General features: G+C 49.8%; 1 protein-coding gene and 2 pseudogenes across 4 annotated transcripts in view; 2 read left to right on the forward strand and 1 right to left on the reverse strand.

The window, feature by feature from the left end:
* LOC144162578 (uncharacterized) overlaps positions 1 to 10,866 on the reverse strand; it is a 77,385-nt gene extending 66,519 nt beyond the window's left edge. For all 4 annotated transcript variants that reach the window (XM_077693170.1, XM_077693172.1, XM_077693169.1 and 1 more), the window contains exon 1: positions 10,734 to 10,866. The gene's annotated coding sequence lies outside the window, so the exon portion shown is untranslated. The remainder of the gene's footprint in view (positions 1 to 10,733) is intronic.
* A 4,276-nt stretch (positions 10,867 to 15,142) lies between these two features.
* Positions 15,143 to 17,224, forward strand: LOC144162577 (uncharacterized; annotated as a pseudogene).
* A 1,859-nt stretch (positions 17,225 to 19,083) lies between these two features.
* On the forward strand, positions 19,084 to 22,183 carry LOC144162576 (uncharacterized; annotated as a pseudogene).
* The last annotated feature ends 1,350 nt before the right edge of the window (positions 22,184 to 23,533 follow it).

Here is a 23,533-nt window from a genome sequence, read left to right on the forward strand (position 1 = left end):
TCAATAACGGAGACAAGACGCATTTTTCTGCACGCAATGGAAGCTTTTCTGCTCTAGACCTTTGTGTTGGGTCGCCGGACCTCCAGATGGATTATGAGTGGAGTGCTGTGAATGATCCGTATGGAAGTGACCACTTTCCTGCCTTGCTGCGCGAAGTGCAGACCCTTCCTTCCCTCAACAGCTGTTCACCCCGATGGAAGCTCGAGAGGACAGATTGGGAAAGATTTAAGGAGTTAGTTTCCTTTGATCGATTTGACAGCAGCATGTTCATTGATGAGGCAAATACCTACATCTGTGAGGAACTTCTTACAGCTGCAAAAGTTGCGATCCCCTAGACATCTGGACGGATTCCCAAGCAACCAAAGCAACCAAGATAAATTCTTTGGCAAAGGTTATTCCCCGGCCAGTCATGTACTCCCTTTATGTGGACGACTTGCAGATCGCTTTTCGCTCGTGTAACCTCTCGATCTGCGAAAGGCAGGTCCAAACTGCGGTAAATCGGTTACAACGATGGGCGGATGAAAATGGCTTTCGTTTTTCTCCCGAGAAGTGTGCATGTGTGTGCTTTATGCAAAAACGAGGTATGCATTCCAACACTGATATAAAAATTAAGGATGTACCGTTCCAGTACACAGCGAGCACAAATTCTTAGATCATTCGTTGAATATACTGAAAATTTTGTCGCACAAGTCATGGGGTGCAGACCGCACATGTATGCTAAGAATTTATGGCTCGGTAGTTCGGTCTCATCTTGACTATGGCTGTATCGTGTATGTGTCAGCCCGCCAGTCTGTCCTCACCTCACTCGACCCAGTACACAATCTGGGCCTCAGACTTGCCACTTGCCTCCCCTATCGACAGTCTCTACGTTGAGTGCAATAAATAGCCCCTGGAGTACCGTCGAGCATACTTAAGTGGAGTATATGTAGCCAAAACAGCATGTATAAAGGACCATCCCTGTGCTGGTGACGTGTTTGAGAACAGTGGTTCGCGAAGTCAACTTTTCGTCTGGTTTGCGATGCTTACACGCTAAAACGGGAGATGCGTCGAAAGCTGCGGCGCGCATGGCATAGCCGCTGCGCGCTGGAGCATCGCCTGACTGCGCAAACGGGTACGACTGAGCGCCAGTAGAAGTAATGAGTTCCTGTGACGTCAAATTTAGTCTTAAAAGCGACCTGAAGTGCCATTTCAGGGATAGCCAAAGTATGGCGTGTTGCGGTATATGAGTGCCGCAATGCGGGCGAGCCATATCGCTTTCTTGCGCAATGTTTCCCGTGCAATTCAAGTAATCATGCAAACAGGTCTGCGTTCGGAATAAAAACGGGTTGACGGCGTTAAAAATCTACCTTACTTTCATAGCATTTTTTAAATTGAATTTTATTAGGGAAATTATTATTATTACCAATGCGTTAAAATTTACCTTACTTTCGTAGCATTTACAAATTGAATTTTTAGGGAAATTATGCTGACCAATGCATACATTTATGGTTTAGTGCATATTAGTTGTGCTGCGAGGAATATTTGTTGCCCTAAATGTCAAGAGTACTAAAAATAATTTGCATGCATTGAAGTTGTGGTTACGCAGAATATTATAGCAATCTTCAAAGTAGCTCGTTTGTATCCTTGTGGTATGTAAACGTTTGGCAATGAACACCTGCGCGTACGAGTACAAAGTTGCTGCTCCAGGCAAGATTATAATTAGAGCATAAAAGAAGTCAACTAACGTTTCAAATTTAAGTAATCAAAAAGAGTGCTTCACTTGTTGCCGTAGTCACAACACTGCAGAGGGAAGTTGTCAGGTGCAATACAGGCAGCCATGCAGCTAATCTTATTTGCATAGAAAGCTATTTTCCTCAGTTTATTCCGCAAACTGCACTATGTATTCACCACCGAGGAGCTCAAAATGATGTTTTATGGAAAGAAAAAGCTGCAAAAAGGCACTCCAATTTCAAGACAAGGCATCCCAGAAGCCCCGTGTTCAAAAGAGCACAAAAGGCGACAACCCTAGCGACGTTTCATCAATGATATCTATGTTGCAACCTCGGGAGCCGTTTTTTCAAGACGGTCTTTTTTTGCCACGCACGTCGTTTGTTCCAGTGATTGCTTCGTGACCGCTAGGTGTATTTTGATTCGTTGTTTGCGTTACATTCCTTGATGAACAGCTGCGGTAGTCACACTCTTGGTTTTTCAGGTTTACCTTTTGTGAACTTTTTTACTCAAATAGTCGTTCATGAATATGCCTTTTGTACATATACCTCTAAAAAACTGAGAACTAAAAAAAATGTTTTAATAAAAAAAATCTGTCACGACCTCGTCTATTGATTTGGGAATGCAAAGGACTTCGAACAAGTTTTTTGTCATGTTTTATAACCTGCTCAAGCTCGGTACAAGGTGAACAGAAAACAAATTTCATAAATAAAAAGTTTTCACAATATTACTTTGAAATGTTATGGTGTTATTACAAAAACATTTATAGTTGCTGTGCCAATTGTCATCAAACATAAAAAAAATAAGTTGATTTGGCAGCCACGTCCCCCTTTTATTATTCGATTCGATATTTGAAGCTAGATATTCGCATTCGAAAATTTGATATTCGCACACCCCTACTCCTAAATATTTACATTCGGTTGTTTGCGGGCTAACCATATTGTTCAAACGCTATTCCACTGGGAGCGACCCGTGTTTCCTAGACAATCGAATGTATTGGCACTCAGTGATATTCAAGGTCATAAACCATGGGGAGCACCAATAGCAAATTTTGCCCGAGTTTGCCTGTAGCGCTATTTTATTAGAATGGCCACTAATATCTCTGTATAAAACAGCCGTCTGCACAAAGCATTATATTTAACTCTGTCTTGGCCTATATCAATAATGAATATGTCTTGGCCTATATCAATAATGAATATCAGAAATAGAAATGGCCCCAGCACTGACCCCTGAGTAACGCCAAAAGACACAGGCCTTGTCGTCGATTCGGTTCAACTGACCACTTTTTGGTAGCCCCCATTGAGGCAGCACCAGAGCTATTGAAGAAAAATTTTCAGATAATCCAAGAAAAAAAGCAGTTTGCGCGTAAGTAGGTCATGACAAACCTTATCGAAGGCTTTTGGAGAATCTAGTATTATGCAGTCGGTTTATGGTCATTGTATTACGGTTGGAACTCGTAATGGAAAAATTTGTTAGCTGAGCGGAGCAGTAACGCTCCACCCTAAACAACGTGCTGATAATCTACAGAAAGGTAATGTTCAAGGTGACAAAAAAATTCTAAATAACATGTGCTCTAAAATCTTTCAGCATACGCTTTTCAACGAAATCGGTCTATACTTTGATAAGGATCGAGTTACGTGGGCCGGTTTTGTGCATTGGGACAATGTTACACTGTCGAGTCTTGTGGAATAATGCAATACGTTAGAGAAAATTGTATAACAACACAAGATAAATAGAGCCGATGCGCAACACTAGCGTACTGCGGGTCACAAAATAAATCCTACCAATGGAGGGGTGCGCGATAACTATCGGCGCTACGCCTTCCGGCCGAGTGCCTGCTGTCGTGATAGCTGAGGCCGCATGCGTGTTCCAGTCTATGCATGGGAGTTTTGTCGATCTCCGCCGTAGCGCTTCATTTCTCTTGAATGTGGCACCCGGCGGCGCCGTGCGCGGTGCTCCGAGCGAGCGGCAAAAATTTGGCAGCGGGCGATAACGTGTGGCACGCGCTAACGCGCGCCGCTCATCCTTCCAATATGTTGTCGGGTGCTCCTTTTATTGCCATCTTATTGGCTATACAGAAAACTGGCATTCAAGCAAGCCCGCGATCAATAGTCAACGCTCTCTTGTACTGCGACGCCATAACTGCGACTCCTCTGCCCTACGTCGTCGATGGCCCATTCGTGGACGGGTGCTTCCTTTACCAACAAGGCCGAAGCCCTGTCCACACAGCACGAGCAGTGAGCGCTCTCCTGGAGGGCCACGCGGGGCTTTAGCTGAGGGGGCCTCTGTGCGGGGAAGACCGGAATCCCATCGAGAATATCTGGGGAATAATGAAAAATTACGCCCATCTTCCCGCGAGGGAACCCTGATGTGATGCGACTCATCGGGGGGTTCAATTGGCGTTCAGCGCAAACGCTTAAGGCAACGTCGCTTCCATCACGTCTTCATCGGAAGAATCAAGTCAAGCACGGAGTCGTCAAGCAAAGTCACGCGGAGTCGAACGAGAGCGAGCGCTGACTGAACCGCCGCAAGCGCGCTACCCGCTTTATATTCACAGCGCCTGAAGGAGAGAAGACAGCGGAGGAGAGTCGCGCATGCGCGCACTTGCGCGCCGGAGCAGACGCGAGCGGAGCGAAGCGCGCGCGCGCAGCTCTTGTTTATGATAATGAGACAGAGTGAGAGTGTTGTGCCAGCTGTCGGAGAGAAGGACGGGGGAGAGTTGCACATGCGCAGGTGGTGTGCGGACGCCGACGATGCAGGAGGGACATACCCCAGAGCAAAAGATGCGTCGCATCTAAAATGTACCTCGCCAAAAGAAATGACTGTGGTAGCACGGCTGACGAACTGTGGAATGGAATAGCAGGGGAATGGGAACGCCTTCGCTCCCGTCCAGAAATAGTATCTCTTTACGAATCGCTTTCCAACGATTTCGCGAGGTAATACAAAATGACACACACCTAATCGGCTTGTATTAAACCACTCGCTGTATCGCCTATTTATGAAGCGAACAAACCATCCCAGTTGTTTTCAGTGCGTGATATCAACGGCATACTGTTCACATAACCAGCACTGGTTCATTATCCCAGACTTCCTTGAACGCCAGTTTTCTGAAGTAAGTGAGATGACAATAAAAGGAGTGCTCGTCAACATATCGCAAAGATGAACGACGCCATTGCGCACGTAAGCGCATGCTGCGCGCTATCGGCCACCGCCAAAAATCGTGCCGATCGCTGAGAGCCCGCGCACGGCTCCGCCAGGGGGATGAAACTCCGCCGTTTTTCTGTCCCGTGACTGCAGCGATCCTAACGTTTGGGGGCTGTACTACATACGAGCATAAATGAACGTTGTTGTTGCATTTTATATTTCTTATCAGGTTACTTTTTAATTACGGAGTTTTTAATATGCAAGTGAACCTAACAGTTGCAGTTCGAGATTGCGAAAATACGAACGCCACCCGGAGGGGAAAACGGGAACCGCGCCTTTCTACTTCGCACCGCTGGAAAGGGGTGTTTCTTGTCGCGCCCATGCTACGATCCACGGTGTTTCGAGGGCTGTTTTTACCACCGTAAAGTGCGTTTCATGGAAGCAGACGCATGAACGGATTCGCGCCGTCATCACGGATCGTTCTGTACTGAGTGGTGTCAAAATTCTTCACGCCAGGCCGCATAAAATTCTTTTGGATCCCGGCGGACGAAAGGTACGATCTGCATGCTGCTCGTTTTGCTTATATGCTTGCACGAGATAGCAGGGTGCGGTTGCAGCAGTAGCTTTATATTTTACGTGAGCATACACGTGCACTATTTATTTATTACAACCCGATTGTCTTCATTCACTCTTGAATTATGCAAGAAATGCGTGGCAGAGCATATGGTAATAATGCAATGTCTATTAGCTACACACGTTTGTTTATACGTACATTATTGATTTAATGCGCTTCGATCGTGTGCTTTGCATTTTAGAGCAAGTGAATGCACGGTATGCAGCAAAATGTATATGAGGCAACATATACAATAACTAATGGAACAGTTTGAACTTATCTTCACTCTTTTTATTAACTTTTGACTGCCTGCATTTAGTTTGTTTTCGTAGCTTGCGTCGTAATTATTATTATTATTATTAATATTATTGTGATTATTATACTTATTATCAGTATTATTGTTTCCGTTATTAATATGACCCTATTTACGTTCACAGGTGGAGGAAAACATCTCCCATGCACTTATGGCTCAAAGGGTGGGACCGTATTTTCATATTGTGTTGTTAGCTCTATGTTAATAACTAAGTAGTGACTGCATAAATTATTTTATTGCGTTTCAATTGTGTGTTCTGAATTTTCTGTTCACATGAATCAATGGAACATAGCAGAATAAATTTGTAGCAATAATTATACAAACTAAGCAATTACTGTATATGTTTATAATACAATCATAACTATAATTCCGTCACTTGTAATTGATAATTTTCGCTTCAGTTCCGTGCTTCGAATTTCAGCTTTTTAAGTACAAGAGAGATATAATCACAAGAGCGCAGTTACAGCTATAAGCCTATAAATAATTAGACAATGCAGGCTTAACTTGTGCTAGTAATTTATTAGAGTTTTTTTAAATAAGGTTTATACTACCGGTTTACTGCAGGGCCCGAGAGATACCTGAGGAATACATAGTGCGCGAAAGTTTATATGCATGAATAATTGCTCAGCGATTCTGGTGTGGGATGGCTGCTTTTGTCTGAAGAAATGTATTTTGGATTAGGAGGAAAGGTTTGTCATTGCCACGGAACATTATGATCGCACAAGTAAAAACACGTATCCGCGTCTCTTAATAATAAATGCTGATTTTATTTTAAAATTTGCCTTTACGACTGGTGTTGTCACGAGTCGTCTTTGTAGCCGAAATCAATTTAAGAAAGAGACATTCGTAATATATCAGACAGCGTTTAATACCGATGCCAGTTTTCATTCAAAACTATGTTCGCCTGAAAGCGGCATTAAAGCTAGTATTCATTCTAACCCAAGTATACAAACGTGCTTGTTGATGTTCCAGATCTCGCGTTTGGCTCCATTGTTCGAGACGGCAAGACCTGGCTCATTTACCACCTCGACAGATCTACAGCAGCTACCAGCTGTGTCCTGCCCATTTCACCAGCAGAGACTAAGCAGACCTTGGACAGACAAAGCTTTGGACAGATATGCACTGGCGGGATACCTAGTTATTAGCATGAGGCCATGTGCCGTGCACTTTTGTTTGCGTCTAAAAGCGTAAAATATCCATGTTGTGTTTTTACTGTATGAATGGTACATTTAGGTAATAAAAATAAAATAACTGTACTCTTTTTTCTTGTCTAGATTGTGCGTACTAATAAACGAAAACAACGTCGCACTTAGAATAAGTGCTGCAAGAAGAAGTGGACGCGCAAAACTTCATGCAATCAGAACGAAATAATTGCCCTTTTGATAATGTGGCGGGTTGCGCAACAGGAACAAGGTCGTGCGCTGGCCATCTGAATATCTTCCACTCGCTCAATTAACATTTCATGTGCGTACCAATTAAATTTGGCGCTAAATTGCCCCCCCCCCTCTCCCCACTCTCGCCTTTTCAGACCTTATCAAGATGCAGTCTCCCAGTGCATGTCTGCAACGCACCGCCATTTTTTTAGTACCGTCCCCAAACACCAGGGGTTTGTCCGGCGCTGCGAGCGAATATCGCGTCCCATGCAAGGTATAGGAACTTTAACTCCCCTGGCTCTGCCGGGTGCCACATTCAAGAGAAACAAATCGCTGCGGCCAAGGTCGATGAAACAGATACATTGACTAGACTGGAACACGCATGCTCCCTCAGCTATCTCCCCAGTAGGCGCTCGGCCGGAAGGTGCCGCTCCGATAGTTATCGCGCACCCCTCCCTTGGTAGGATTTATTTTGTGACCGGCAGCACAATGGCTGGGCCGGAAGCAGCGTTAGTTTTCAGGTTCTTCAGAAGTTTGAGTAACCCGATAAGGTCCCTATAATACGGTTCCTATAATGCCAAATGCAGTGCATGAGTAGTAAGGCATATCCCGCGGAACAGCCCTTGAAAAAGTTCAGCTTCAGATAAAACTTGAGATGAGGTTCAGCCTGAGCGAAACTTACCAAGCATTCGCAATAAATAATGTTTTTACGTAAGGAGGGCTGCTGGCGCACACGAAACATGACACAGCCGTTAGGGGTAGAGCTATACAGCTGCGTTGTAAAACCGCCGGCTGAATACAACCTGTCAACATCTTTACTGATTCAATGGAAGCAGTCCGAGACCTCCGGAAGGAACTTCCATTGCCCATGTCCCAAACAATCCACGCGAAGGCTGTGACCCTTAGCTTCACAGTGGAGATTACTTGCGCCCAGAGCACGCCGACCCCTGAGCAGAAACAGGCGGATGCCGCGACTCGTATACCTCCCACGGCGCATCCACTGCCCTTATTTTCAGTCGGCGCAATGTCAAAGTTGGTCACCGACAAAGAAGACCAATGTAAGACTAACAGCCTATCATTGTCGTTGAAGAAGAAAGTGTATGACAGCTGCATCTTTCCGGTGCTCACCTACGGGGCAGAAACTTGGAGGCTCACTAAGAGGGTTCAACTTAAATTGAGAACGACTCAGCGGGCAATGGAGCGGAAAATTATAGGGGTAGCATGAATGGACAAGAAGAGGGCCGAGTGGGTAAGGGAACAAACGCGTGTTAAGGACATATTAGTACAGATTAAGAAGAAGAAATGGACGTGGGCAGGCCATGTAATGCGAAGGCAAGATAACCGCTGGTCATTAAGGGCAACAGTGGATCCCTACAGAAGGCAAGCCTTCCAGGGTGCGGCAGCAAGTTAAACGGGAAGATGAGATCAAAAAGTTTGCGGGGATAAATTGGGCACAGATAGCACAGGACCGGGGTAATTGGAGATTAATGGGAGAGGCCTTTGCCCGGCAGTGGGCGTAGATAGGCTAGTGATGATGATGATGATGATGATGAAAGAAGACGTTCGGTGCTCCACACGCGCACTTATTCCACCTTGTGGATCAAACCTCCCTGGTGGGCTCACCCGCCATGAGGAGGTGGCGCTACGAAGGATTCGCGTCGGGGCTGCCCTTACACCAGCTGTCCCCCATACCTGGCCTCCGGATCGACGGGATCCATTTGGCCGGACATGTACCTTGTGCTCCACTTCGGCATCGACCGCAGATATTCACCATCTTCTGTGGACTTGCCGTGGCCCCCAACGTTCCGGACAGCAAGTACTAAATAGTGTGGGACTCAACCCAGGCCGACCGCCAAACTATAGACGCTGGCTCTTTGGGCAGTATCACCAGAGCCTTTTAGACTTTCTGAGTCAAAACTTCCGGTTTACGTACATTTTTACACACTCGCCCCCACCGTTTTATGCTGAAGAGGAAACTTTCGTTATTAAAAAAAATACAGGGAACAAAGCCACAAAGAACAAGTTAAACTTCGTCGCAAATGTGGGCCCCCTATGACTCAACCATTCAAAACTGCGGGAAAGGGTCAGCGTTCGACGGTCTCCCAATCGCAAGGGGATGACGACACAGCGAGTCTGGTTTCTCGCAGCTTGGAATCGTGCCTTTCTTATCAGCGACCGCCACTGCTACAACTGTAAACCTGGAAACTACGGAGCGTAGCTCGTGCCAGTAAACCAGCGCGCGACATCATCGAGAGAGTGCACGCGCTTGCGTGCCGAGGGCGCCTCACTTTCTAATTATAAAAAATTGGCTGCGTATCTGCTCCTTTCGTTGCAAATGTCGACAAAAGGCGATAGTCTTTAGCGACTTTTGCAAAGTAAATGCCTCCCTTCGCTTTCCCGCTCACGTCTCATGTTGTTCCTCTTGCATCGCGCTCCTCCCAAGGTAAAGACGCGAAATTTTTCCTTAAATCATTTTACATTTACCGCGTTTCGCTGCTCTAGGCCGGGTGTCTCGATGCCAAGGCTGCCGTACGGCGGAGACGCGCCTGAATCTAGGCGCCCTACATCAACGTTGATAGAACCAGGTTGCCCTACTCAACCTGCGTTCCAAGCAGAACGTGGAACCTATCTAGTTGAACCTTTCGTAATTGTCGCCGGTTAATTTCTTAAAATGGCGCAGAAGCTATAGTTGCGCGGGCGACAGCAGGCGACGGCGGAGTGATTTTTTTTTCTGCAGTTGATGAAGTATTCAATTTCGCAAAAATCAGGCATGTATGATTTTTTATAAAGGAACAATGCAAATATAACTTCTGTAATAAGTTTTTGTCTTGTATTTGCGTGATTTCTTGTTCTTTTTTAACAATGGTGACAAGTATGAACATTACACCGGACTTAGACGGGTATATTTAGATGTAACTATGCAAGACTATTGCGCAAGCCTTGTTTTACTTTGGCTGGGTGGTTGAATCGAGTCACAGACAGACAGACGAAAATTCTGGGCATAAGTAGCCCAAGAAAAACTATTGTCTTTAAAAAATGCATTCGGCTGCTCTACACGCCATTCTGGAAGGCTCAAACACAAAGGAGAAAAATAAAAGCAACGTTGCTGACGCACCGCCGAAACCAATCACCAGAGAGCGGATTTCGGCGATCAAGATACTGAGTGGCTGTAAGCCACACGTCAGACAAAATAATCCGCAGTCGCCATGTTTATTATACCCGCGTGAGACCATTGGCGTCTAAAATGGAAGACCAGGGAAAAGGATGGGGGATGAGTGATGTAGCGCTTGCGGCAAGAGACATGCGAAGAGTGGGTGAACTATGAAATTAGGATTTCCTGTCCCGACAAAAGGCCCTGCCGACTGTGCCATCTTCCCTTGCATCTCTTCAAAAACGTATCCAGCGGCCGCAAGAAGAGTAAAGCTAGTTAAGCCTCGTCTTCGCACCCGGTTGTCTAGATAACCTGGTTACACTGGCCGTGTTTGGAAGGAGCCTTGGCACGCCGTATTAAAAAAAAAATTGTCCCCGTATTCCTGGGTTATTATATACTGAGCTCACACCCCAAAAAATAAGCTTGTCTTACCTTGACAGCTGACTCCAGTATATTAGGCACAAGCTAGTCTTCAGTGAGGCCGAGTTGCAGCGCACGAGCACCACCACGAAGAAATGTCTAATGTGCGCGCGCCTCAGAAAATTAGAAGTTCTCGAGACGCCGCTGGGGGACGCTAGATGTTACTACATATGGTTACAGAGTATCGCCAGTCTTTTCTCCCATTGTTCCATGCCGCCGCCGTGATGATTGGTCAGTTCGCACCGCGTAACGTTTGTTTACACTGCGACGGGTCATCGGCGCCGATATTTTGTTGTTTACGGGTTTTAGTCGGTTAACTGTGGTACACTTAGATTGTCCTCCCTATTCGCGGCTGCGCACGACTAACGTCGTTCTGAACGCGGATAAAAGATAACGCTTGCAGCAGCATTTCAGCACCAGAAGTGTGTCCGAAGATGACGTTTTGCTGCATCTCTGGCCATGTTGTTAAAAAACGACTCGGTAGAATTTAGCGGCGAGGCCGTAGAAGCGGCAATCCTGCAATACAAGGGAGTTTGAGTATATTGTACGGAGGACTACGTTAAGAAATAGGGTACGTTATTTTCTTACGTCACTGCACTGCGCATGCGCAGTACGCTACGGTATTTTTGCTCTTAGAATACGTTCGTAATGCGTACGATTTTTCCGCTAAATAGCGAGCGTACGTTAAAACGCTTGCGTGCCACGCTAGAAAAATCACGGAAAGCGAGACGCGCTTCCGAAGGCAACATTGCGGCGGCAGGAGCGGGAGAAAGCGTAGCGCCTTCGATTTTCTTCCGACGATGACGTTTGCCTCCTCAGAGAAGTGCTAAGCGCCAACCCTTTTAAAACGCCATTCAAGTGGCCAACCAATTGCGCCCACATAAAAATAGCTTCAAGAAAGCAGTTCAGTGTGCTAGGTCTGCGGGAGCGCCTCGAGCTGTTGCTGCGGCAGTTCGTGGACGAAGACACAGCGAACATAACTAAGGGCTTATTTCCACCACATCATTTCTTCACGTTTCTACGGCTAACAGATAGCATCATTCTGGAAATACACACCCGTTTGCCATGTTGAAAAAGCTTGAAATACGCGGGCTCAACTTTGCCATGTGGTTACCCCGCCCCGCAAATTTGCATCTTGTATCTGGTACACCGATTTGCGTTGATGCATTGCGCTTGTTTTATTCAAAGTTCCCGCACAGAGGAGGATTACAGTGGAAAGGTCCGACTGTTGACGAAAGTATGGGCCATCGCCACAGAGTGTGGCTATACGCTGCTGCGTAAGAAGGGTCAGTCGGTGGCCTCTCAGCACACCGAAGTTAATGCGCCGCGAAATTAGGCGCGCGACCAAAATAACCCCGACAACGGCAACTACCCGCCGTCACCGGCATTGTGCTACGGCCCATGTAAGTAACATTGTCAATCGTGAACCTGTGGTTTCTGAAGCTTTAAAAGGCCATAAATGTGACGAGCCCTTTCTGTAACCAGCCGTGCACTGGGCAATTGTCGGTTATAACAAATGTATTTCTGCAGTTTGCAAATTGATACCTTTGGGAACTACGCGTGAAGCGCAATGTTGGAGAAAAAGAACGCCGTAAAAAAAAAGGAAAAAAGGCGACCGAAGCGGACGTGTTGTCATTTTTTATTTCTTCAAACGTTGGTTATCAACTCGCCGAAACATTCGCATTGGGAAGGTTTTTTTTAACTGATGTGCAGTGGACTGGTGTAGAAAGAACCAGGCAGATTGACGAATTGCATTCAAATAGTGTGCTGCATTGTCGACTAAATACCTACAATTCTAATTATCGCTAAGCAGTTTTCTTAACTTGTAACTCTTGTAGATGGGAGCGTAAGTGCCGAAATTACAATGGAATTTTTTATTTGGTGCACTTTGCAGGAGACCCAGAGCCAGAGGATACAACGGCTGACATAATTGAAGGGATTGCAGCGAACACTGAGCAGCCAGAGTTTTCAAGAGCACAAGGAACCCAAGCTAGCCTGAACAGGCACCTGCTGGCACTGGAAACAAGACAGATTCCCTCTTCAGCCAGCACTGAACTGCCAACCACAGGCAGTGGCTGAAACAATAATCCAGCCCAGGCTTCTTCTAACGGTAGCTACAATGGGCCTGGAGACAGCAACTCCAGTATCATTGGAAATGCTAGGGTGGAGTCTTCTAGGAGTAAGTGAACACAACATGTGCATATGAAGCACTCAAAACAGCTCTCCCCGCTCCTCCCTTTTTTGATTAGTTAAATTATGTTGTTGGAAATACCATGAGTAGCTTTTAAGGAGCGCGGCCGGCCAGTGCCGGCGTGCGGAGCTGTGCGGCGGACGGCGCTCCGTCGTGCTGCCTTCGTAGGTCTGGGCGCTGTGAGCCAATTTTAACTGCGCGTTTTTGTCCTCGCTTCGTTTCTGTCTGCATAACACACTAGCGAAATAAATTGGTTCCTACAAATACGAAGAGTTTTCTTTACAAAAGCATGAATTGATGGGAGTACGTTTTCGTGTTTTATGAACGATAGAGCCAAACCACGCAATCGTGTTGCTATAGAGAACAGAACGTCCTCTATATCCTCTTCCGGGCAAAGGGCTTCCACACATGCTCGAGGGCATCGGAAACACTGCCGGAACGTCATCTTGTGCTAACTGGGGCACCTTACGCGGAATTTCGACTTGTTGCCTAACAAACAAGCGTGTTTGTGTACCCCCGCCGTACACTGCAATGGATATGTAAACGTGAGAAACCATTTGTGTGGTGAGTGAGCGCTCCGCAAATTCTGTTGTGGCACTTCGGAACCATCCTCATTTCTCTCTGTTTGCGAGTCAAATATATGCTTTAGCTTGAACGGGATCTGACCAATTCCCATCGTTCAATAATGTGGCCCCATCGCACGGTTTCACCGCCTCCACAGTTGGGAATGTCTGTAAAATATTATTGCCGAATAAAAATATATGACGTGTGTACCCATGCATACGATGTTTTTGGCCCTTTCGAATTCAGTCAACATGCAGAAAGGGGTACTATCAAACCTTTTATTTTGCGCGCCTGTAATTTTTGTGAATTCCATGATTTGAAAAATTCGCTCACTTGAGGGGCACGCGAAACTTATTTTTAATGAAATCATGCTGCCAAACAGTAACTGCGCTTGCATTCTTCATTGCACAGGGCTTCATTTTGATGGCCCCCATACTCGGAGTGAAGCGCCAGACGCACGCGGGGTAAGCAACAAGGGATAATATTTGTGTCTCTGCCAGGGGAGAATATTTGTGTTATGGCCAATCATTTTATTTGTGCCTGTTGCTGTACCCCCCTCTCCCCCCCTCCTCGAAGTATTTAGGAGCGAGTTTTTGTTTTGGTAAAGCATTTCCCTACAGCTTTTTTCCCTCTTCTCGAGCTAGCCTGGCCGGCTACATGCCGACCACCTTCAATGCACGACAATCGGGGATAACCCAGTAGTTTTCACAATTAATTGGAACAAACACTGCGTGTGGTGCCGCTGGGCTCTGTTTGAACGTGATCTCACTGCCTCAACATTGCGCGAAATAATGGTACCAGCGGCGGTAGTGAAACGCCTACTCTCGTTGCTGCGGTTTCATCCTTCGGTCTCACTCGCGAAGGTCAGCGGCCACAAATAGGCTCTGTAGCCCCATTCGCGAGAAATCCGGGCCGCGAAATTAAGCAGTCTAATATTATTTCTATCCCACCTTAAATTGCGAGCTTATGTACAGGGGGGATTAAAAGAAATTCGAACAACGTAGCGCACAGCCTCCGACGTAGGCTACACCGTCTGGCTGGTCAGTAAACTGCGGGCATGCGCACTCCTTCGAGAGCGTTTGAGAGTGTAGCCCTACATTCTTGGGAAATGCTTGATCAAGAAGCGACGCCGGTCGTTTTTTTTTGGCGCCTTTTCACGCTGCGTCGCCACTAAACAGGACGATCGCTGAAGAGCATTGTGCTAGCTGCAATCAGCCTGCTGCGCGCTTGGCTCCCGAATATAGTATATAACAGGATGCTCAGTGGCGACAGAGCATAACAAGACGCCTTAGAATGAATGACTGGCGTCGCTTCTTTATCAAGCGTTTCCCCTAACAGTAGGCCACACTCTCAAACGCTCTGAAAGAACTACGCATGCGCACAGTTTACTGACAGTGCAGCCAGACGGTGCGGCATGCGGCGGAAGCTGTGTGCTCCATTGTTCGTATTTCTTTTAATCCCGGGGGGGCGCTCCGGTCGCCGAGCTGAGCAGACGTGCTCCGCATGGGCTCCGCAGTTTTCGCTAATTGTGCGGCCTTAATTGCTTCCAACCGATTGGAAATCATCACTACACTGTCCGTGAACATCCCTGGACTCGATGGATACCATTTTTGTCCCGGTCAAACGGACTTTTCGTCAAGTTTCGACGTTTTCTTCACTTGTGCGACACTAGGCCTAGCGGACCACGCCTAGGCTTAGCACGAGTACGGCCGCGGCGCGCAGCTGCGCCGGCCGCCCGGCCCCGCTCGACGCCTCGACTCTCGACTCCTCATCGCCGAAGATGGCTTCGGCCCCATCGCAGCTCAACGCCGTTTCCCACAACCGTTTTACGGCCCTTGCTACGGAAGACATGGACTTTTGTGCTGGCGGCAACGACACTACGACCACCGACACGATCAACGACCAAGAGGTGCTGCGCAGCACCGGCCGCATCGCCGTCGCGGTGCGAGGCAAGGACTTACACCCAAGCGACATCGTGGGATGAAAAATCTCCGGAGAACAAGTAAGCCAACGACTTAATAAGCCCCAGCTTAACGAAGTTACCCAAAGCAGCAAGCTAACTTCGCAATTTAGCGAAGCTCACGCAAAACGCATGATAGCGAGAATCACCAAAGCGTCCCGCATGCCGCTGAATTTGCCGCGGGAAGAGCAGAAGATTGTAATACGACCGAGAGAAGGGCTATGGCTAGCGAGACTCGAAGCCGACATCGTAATGTCCGCAGTCATAACGGCAGCCAACGTTCCCAAGACCGCAGCGAAAGCAGATACGATCTGTACTACCCCCACGCAGAACATCATCGTGATCAGCACGCCCGATGAAGAACGAGCATGTTACTACGCAAGCGTACGCTCCCTCTACATTGGGGGCCGTAACTACGAAACGCATGCCTACTGCACCGCGCCACACGGCACAGTGAAAGGAGTGATCCGTGGCATCGCAGTAGAGAACACTGCCGAAGATCTGCACGAAAATATCGTTAACCAAGCAAACCCGCAGGCCCTCGAGGCGCACAGGATTGGAAACACTACCTCGATCGTCATTTTGTTCGCAGGAACAAAGGTTCCCAAGTACATAAAGTACGGCTTCATTATAGTAAAGTGTGGATTATACAGACAACACCACAACATGTGCAGGACATGCGGCAAAATCGGCCATCGAGCCGACGTATGCCCCACACTGGAAACCAAGATTTGCTTTGCGTGTGGTGCGCCTAACCCGGCGGCAGACCACGAGGCGCGGTGCAAGCCACGTTGCAAGCTGTGCAACGGAGCCCACGCCACGGGCGCGGAAGGCTGTACGAACAAGTACAAGGTGCCCTTCGTAGTTACTCAGCGCAGATGGGCGCGCAGAAACGCGGGGTCAACGTTTTAGTCGCAAGACTTCCCGCAGCTGCCACCGCAACAACAGCAACAACAAAACGAAGCACATCTATCAAAGAGAAGACGCAGCCGCTCGAGGAAGCGGGACAAAAGCAGGGGACGCTCGGCGAGCCGCGGCAGAAGCACCGACGGCAAGCGCAGCGAGAACATGAATTACAACCGCAACCAGCAGCGACCGGGCAACGTGATAATATGGGCCCCGGCAATCACCCCGCAAGCGGCGAACCGCAATACGCTCAACCAAGTAGCTCAAGCGAAGGGCAACACCGTCCAGTCACTACGCAACGAAAACGACCAGCTCAAGTGATGCATCGCCGAACAGAGAGCTCAAATGCAAGAGATGAGCGCCAAGTTGAACCAACTCATCAACGCGCAGCAGCAGCAGCAGCAGCAGCACCAGGCGACTTCGCCACCGCCGCCGTCGCCGCCGCAGATTCAACGAAGACCCCCAACGCCAAAGGAAAACAACGCAAACTCAGCCATGGAGGTACAAGCCCCAGTTACTACGGAAGCTAACAGCGCAGAACCCGAAACGATCGACGTTGCTAGGACAAGCGAACCGGCACTCAAGAAGCGAGCGCTCGAATACGCCCGTGAACGAAGAGTCAACGCTAGGCTGTACAGCCTAGAAGAACGTCAAGATCGACTAGTACAGACCATGAAAGCCAACTACGACACCCTGAGCCAAGCCATCAAGGCTACTAACGATCGCCTCGATGCTACCAACGCACGCCTCGACACGTTGGTGACAACCGTACATGGCATGCAGTCTACCATACAAGGAATACATACCACGTTGGATGCACTAATACACGCGCTTACGGCGTCAGGACTAATCCCACAACAGGCCTTCTCCCAACCGCAATAATCGACGGGATGCAGTCTACCATACAAGGAATACAGACCACGTTGGATGCAATAATACACGCGCTTACGGCGTCAGGACTAATCCCACAACAGGCCTTCACTCAACCGCAATAATCGACGGGACAACGGCAACAGGCACCGCTACCCACAGAAACAGAGCACGGACACAACAGCATCATCTCCTCATATGGCAATGGAATCCCAACGGCATACAGGGGAGAAAAGCACCGTTACAACAGTACATACAGCAAAGAGACCTGACGTTATAATACTACAAGAAACGTACAGTGAAACCCCACCGACGTTACCGGGGTACAGATCCTGTGCGAGGCCCCCCAGCGCACGAACAGTTGGGAAAGGAGCAGGGCAGAGGGTCCGCACCTTGGTAAAGAAGAATCTAACCTCAATAGATCACGAGCTGCTACCCAACGGTGCCCTCGAGCACACCACGGTCGAAATCGTCACTGGGAAGCACAAGCGCCGTGAAAGCACTTTTATAATCAACGTGTACAGCAATCCGAAGCACTTCCAGCAAATGTTCCGCACTCTTGTGCACAAAGCGCAAAAGCTCGCGGGATCCAACATAACCCTGCTGGGCGGTGACTTCAACGCTCAACATACGGCGTGGCGGTATCCATACACGACGGCGAAGGGCCACAGCCTCTATGACGAAACAATGGACGCAGGTTACCTACTGCTAAAAGGGGCACTGACACAAAATTTTGAAGGCGAGATAACTTCGGAGATAGATTGGTGGGAACACATATACATCATCTGCAAAATATCAGCGGTGAATACAGCCTAGAACATATTTAAAATCAATTTTGAAGTGTGCGAAACGCAACCGAGCGGCCAGCAGAGGACCACGCGCAAGTGTAAATAAACAACATCCAAACACGTCACGAGTTTGTGTTTGCCGCTTCCGCACTGCCGGCTCGCCGCTCCAATCGGAGGGCCGGAGGGCGGAGCTTCTGCTCTCGAGAACGAACGACCCGATCGTTGGCGGCGCAGGCGCCGTGATTGCGTCAGCTCATCGGGCAGCTGGCCGCGACCAAAGTTCTACAGCGATTCCAGGCACTCTGTTTCTATTACTGTTTATTACCATTGGATGCGGAAACGCGCCGGAGGCACGAAAAGCCCACTCAGCAAGCCGCACGGTCGCTGTGCAGGCGGCGGCCATGGCCGCGAAGTGGCCCACGCCGGCGCAGGTAGCTCGAGTGATAGCTTGTTACCGCTGCACGACATTGTCCCCAAGTCCCGACCATGGTGGCTTACATGAGAAAGGAGTTAATGATGCCATGACGGGTTGCATTAAAAATTGTCATCTGCACCGCTTACGAGAGCGGCACTCGAATATCCGCCGCAGTGCTAAGCCGAACACATCTGTAGGCGGACCTGTAGGCAGACCGGCCGGCTGCTCCCAGCGCGCGTCTTGCCACCCACCGTCTCGAGCGTCGCGCGTCGTTCGTTAGCCGCGGTAGCATTTGCACTCGCAGCGCCTGCGTCACATCCACGGTCGCTTTTTAATTAGGCGCCTCACGAGATCAGTACGAGGGGGCATTCGCAGAAACTGCCGTCGATGCGGATTCGACAGTGCTACGGCGGCTCTGCTCTGTAACTGTGATATCCCTCCGACGGTAACGTGGTCAGCTTTGTTCACACAAAATCCACAAAATCCATCGTTTCGCGGCACTCGCTGAAACCGAAACTGCGACTGGCCGCATTGAAAATGCCTCTAATTAAACAACCGTCGCACGCTGAAGCAAATGAGGTTTCTACAGGTTATAAGTAGGTCACTAGCTACTTATCGCAACAAAAAAAACAAGATGCAAAATTTTTGTGTCAGTGCCCCTTTAAACGATCCCAACGCAACAACGAGAAACTGAACGTCGTCGCAGCGAGACACAAACCCGGACCTCGCCTTCATAAGCACGGCCTCGGTACTGCGTGGCATCACGTGGCGGAACACCGGGGAGACGTTGGGAAGTGAACACTGCATACTCGAAATTACAATACCCATCGCAGAGAGCACGCAAAGACCACAGCAACAGCAAATCGTCGACTGGCACGAGTACAGAAAGAAATTAGAAGACAACGTTACGGAAACCATTGAAGACATAGAAGCATGGACCAACATGTTAAACGCCACGACCAAATACGCCACTCAGAAGGTAGAAGCGGAGCCGGAGGCTACGATGCTGGACAGCAGACTAGCCCACCTCATGGAAGCCCGCAACTCGCTAAAACGGCGCTGGAAACGTCAACGCCACAACAGAAAGCTACGCAAACGTATAGCACAACACAACAGAGACATCGAGCATCACAGCGCAGTCCTCTGCAGACAGCAGTGGCACGCGGTGTGTCAAGAAGCCGATGGTCAACTACACAAAGGCAAGACGTGGCGCCTGCTACGCCACTTGCTCAACGATCAGACAACCAAGGGAGATCAGCATTACACGCTGAACAAGACCATTCACAAAGCCGTCAAAGAAATGGGAGAGGCCGAGGTGCAACGACGCCTGGACGCCAGGTATCTCCCCGTAACGCCAACGGACCCACTCCTCAGCTATGAAGGGGCAACCAACGAGAGACTGGATGCCGACATCGAAGAATGGGAAGTGCGAGCGGTTCTACAAACAGTTAACTGTAAATCGGCGTCCGGACCGGACCACGTTAACAACAAGGCATTGAGGAACTGGAACGACACGGCAATCGAAGCCCTCACCAAGTACAACAACCAGTGCTGGCGGACGGGCAAGCTACCGCAACAATGGAAGACCGCGAAAACGGTCCTGATCCCCAAACCGGGCAAACCACACAGCATAGAGAACCTGAGACCCATCTCTCTAACGTCGTGCTTGGGCAAGGTGCTAGAACATGTCCTACTCAACAGATGGCAACGTTATTTGGAAGACTCCAACGTATATATAGATACAATGCTGGGGTTCCGGACCAAACTGTGTACCCAGAACGCCATGCTGTTACTCAAGAACGAAATCGTGGACAGACAGTTTCCCACGTTGGATAACAGAGCGGTGCTCGGACTGGATCTCCAGGGAGCATTCGACAACGTACACCACTCGGCCGTCCTTCGGCAGGTGTCCCACCTCAACATGGGGGAGAGGACGTTCCCTTACATCAAAGATTTCCTGACCAACCGCACCACGCGGCTTGTGGCAGGAGAACTACAACTACCGCTCAAGCAGCTGGGGAGCACGGGGACCCCGCTGGGCTCGGTGATCTCCCCTCTGTTGTTCAACCTCGTCATGATAGGCGTTGCACGAAGATTGGAACGCATTAGAAACATCAAGTACACGATCTACGCGGACGACATCACGCTGTGGTCAACGGGAGGAAGTGACAGCCAGATCGAGGCAGCCCTCGAAGAAGCGGTCGTCGCCGTGGAAGAACACCTACGACCCACCGGACTCAAATGTTCACCAACCAAGTCGGAACTGCTAGTGATCTCACCGCAAAGTGCGCGACGCCCGACAACGCAGCACATCAACGTGGTAACCCAAGACAGAACGCCGATACCGCACGTGCAGACACTCAGAGTTTTGGGGCTGCACCTCCAGGACCTGAACAGCAACAACGTGACGGTACAGAAGCTCCACGCAAAGCTCTCGCTGGCCACCCGCCTATTCAAGAAGGTGGCCACGCGGTACCAGGGCATGAGAAAAGACAGTCTACTACGACTCACCCAGTCGTTTGCAGTCAGCCACATCTCTTACGTAGCGTCGTTCCACAATTGGAAAGCGGAGGAGAAGATCAAGATTGACGCGATGATCAGAAAGGCGTACAAGATGGCCCTGGGCCTATACCCCCACACCAACACGAAACGCATGATCGCGTTGGGCGTTCACAACACGCTGGAAGAAATCGCAGAAGCCCAGCGAACGGCGCAGTATCACCGCCTGTCCCAGACCAGGACGGGAAGAACGATACTACAACGCATCGGAATCAACGCGCCAGCGACCACCCCGGAGGTAGCAAAGCAGCTACCGCGGGACGTTCTCCAAAGACTGAGGGTCCCACCCTTACCGGAGCACATGCATCCGCAAGTACACCAAGAAAGAAGAAAGGCGAGAGCCACGGCCCTCACAAAGGGTCACGCCAATGATCCGCGCGCGTACTACGTGGAGGTGGCGAAGTATCCCCACCGGCCAAACACGTACGCAGCAGCAGTCATCGCAGCAGACACCGGAGTACTCACAACGTCGGGAAGCATACGGTGCAAGTCGCCCACGCAAGCCGAGGAGTTTGCAATCGCACTGGCACTAGCGATCCCGGATTGCCGCACGGTCATCAGCGACTCGAAACCGGCAATAGTCAACTTTGCTACAAACAACGTCCATGGAACCACTGCAAGTGTATGTTCAACGCTAGCAAGACCGGAAACCAACGTTACCGTCAAGTGGTTCCCTGCGCACGCCGGGGAGCTGGACGCGGGCCCTAACCGCAACGAGGAGGCAGATACGGAGGCACACGCGCTAACTAGCCGCGGGTCTCCGTCAACGCATTCCTCGGAGCCGCAACGACCCGATGCCGAAGACGAAGAGTATTCCATCACAACCTACGGCGACGTTCTGCAGTGGTACAGAACGAGCCGACGCCTCTACCCACCGCCTCACCGAGACCTACAACGCAGCGAAGCAACCACACTACGGCAGTTGCACGTACAAGCCACATGGACCCCCGTCTGGGCAAAGCACGTTTCCCCGAGGTATGCACCACGGATATATGCCAACACTGCAAGAAGGCGCGAGCCACCCAAATACACCTCCTCTGGGACTGTGCGCCACCACCGGGTAACCAAGAAGAAGCAATGCCAACTGCCATCAGCAGCAAGATCATCAGCCGAGAGCTAGGCAACCAAAGAGACGTGGTCCAGCACGTGCTTAGCATCCTGGAACGCCAGCGGCCGAAAGCGGCGCCCCCACGGGTTTGACGCGAGTAGGTTGCTGCTCCGGGACGTCCGAGCACGCTAGTGTCTCGCTTTAATTCCCCTACCCGTTCGCCCCTTTATGCCGGATCGTCAATAAAGTTGTTTCACTCACTCACTCACTTTTAATACCCCTGTACCTCGAGCCATTGGATTTCACCACTTGAGTGGCTGGCAAACCCGGTGCGCGCCCGCTCTCAGCGGCAGTAGCGCGCGGCGCAGGCCGACCGGCGGCTGCCCTCGCTCCGACCGCCCCGGCCATGGAGGAAAGAAAAGCTGCCCCGGCGCTGCGCTGGCAGCGCCCTCTGCGCAGCGCTCTGCGTGCATCAGCGGCGCGGACAAGCCTCCCCGTAAAGAAGGCGCGGGGACGGCAGACTAGCAAACATTTCTAGGGACCATTATATTTGGTTGGAACACTATCAGAGTGGGCTGTGAGCAGGTGCAGTCTGTCTGCTGCTAATTTTGAGTGGACCTGAAAAAGAGCCACTTCTGCAGGCATTCCCCTGCTTTCCATGGGTACTGAGAAAAGATGTGCACTCTAAGAAATCGGCGCAGGTGGGCATTATGACAACGCCCCAGCACGACCATTCAGCGTGCCTAGATGTGCGAATTTGGTGAATGACGAGGGCCAGCATGCGATTAAAGTAAAAACTAGGATCTGCGCTGGGACAACTGCGCAAGGCGTGCGTGTGCACCGCTGTGTGCACTTTTTTACGCATTTCGTCGCTAGTTTCCGCACACACGCCCTTTCTCGGCCCGCTAGATGCCACCTCACCTCCCTAGAGGCTCACTCCATCGCTCTTGTTGTAGAGCATGCTGCTCTCAAAACCTCCACCCGAATAACCCACTTACATCTTTACAGATGCACCGTCCACCATTCGAAATATGTTACGTTATGCCGTCAACCCCTTTTAGATGCAACGCATCTCATTCACTCGCCTTGTCCCTGCATCCGCCGTTGTCGTCGTCGGCGTCCGACCCTCCCCCACTCTCCTCGCCGCGCCAGCTGCGCTCTCCGCCGCTCACCCCCTCTCCTCTCCGATAGCGAACACTCTCTCGCGAGGGGCATTGGATTGGATTCGATTGGTTTGGCGTGGATTGGCTTGGCTTGGTTGGCTTGGATTGGATTGGATTGAATTTGGATTGGATTGGATTAAAGTGGATTGTGTTGGATTGTGTTGCGTCATAGCCGCGGCAGACGTACTGGCGCCGGCGCGTGCCCTCACCGTTATGCGCGCTATAAAACGCGGTGCCTGCGCCGCTCCGCTCCATCGTTCCAGCGCCGTTCCTCCGCTGTCCAACGCTGCAACATGAACCCCCTATGCGTCGCATCTACACAGGGGTTCCCGCAAGGGGAGGTGGGAG

This window comes from Haemaphysalis longicornis, unplaced genomic scaffold (assembly GCF_048455015.1).
Source record: "Haemaphysalis longicornis isolate Haplotype H1 unplaced genomic scaffold, Haemaphysalis longicornis Haplotype H1 scaffold_12, whole genome shotgun sequence".
In the NCBI taxonomy this organism is placed as follows: Eukaryota; Metazoa; Arthropoda; class Arachnida; order Ixodida; family Ixodidae; genus Haemaphysalis; species Haemaphysalis longicornis.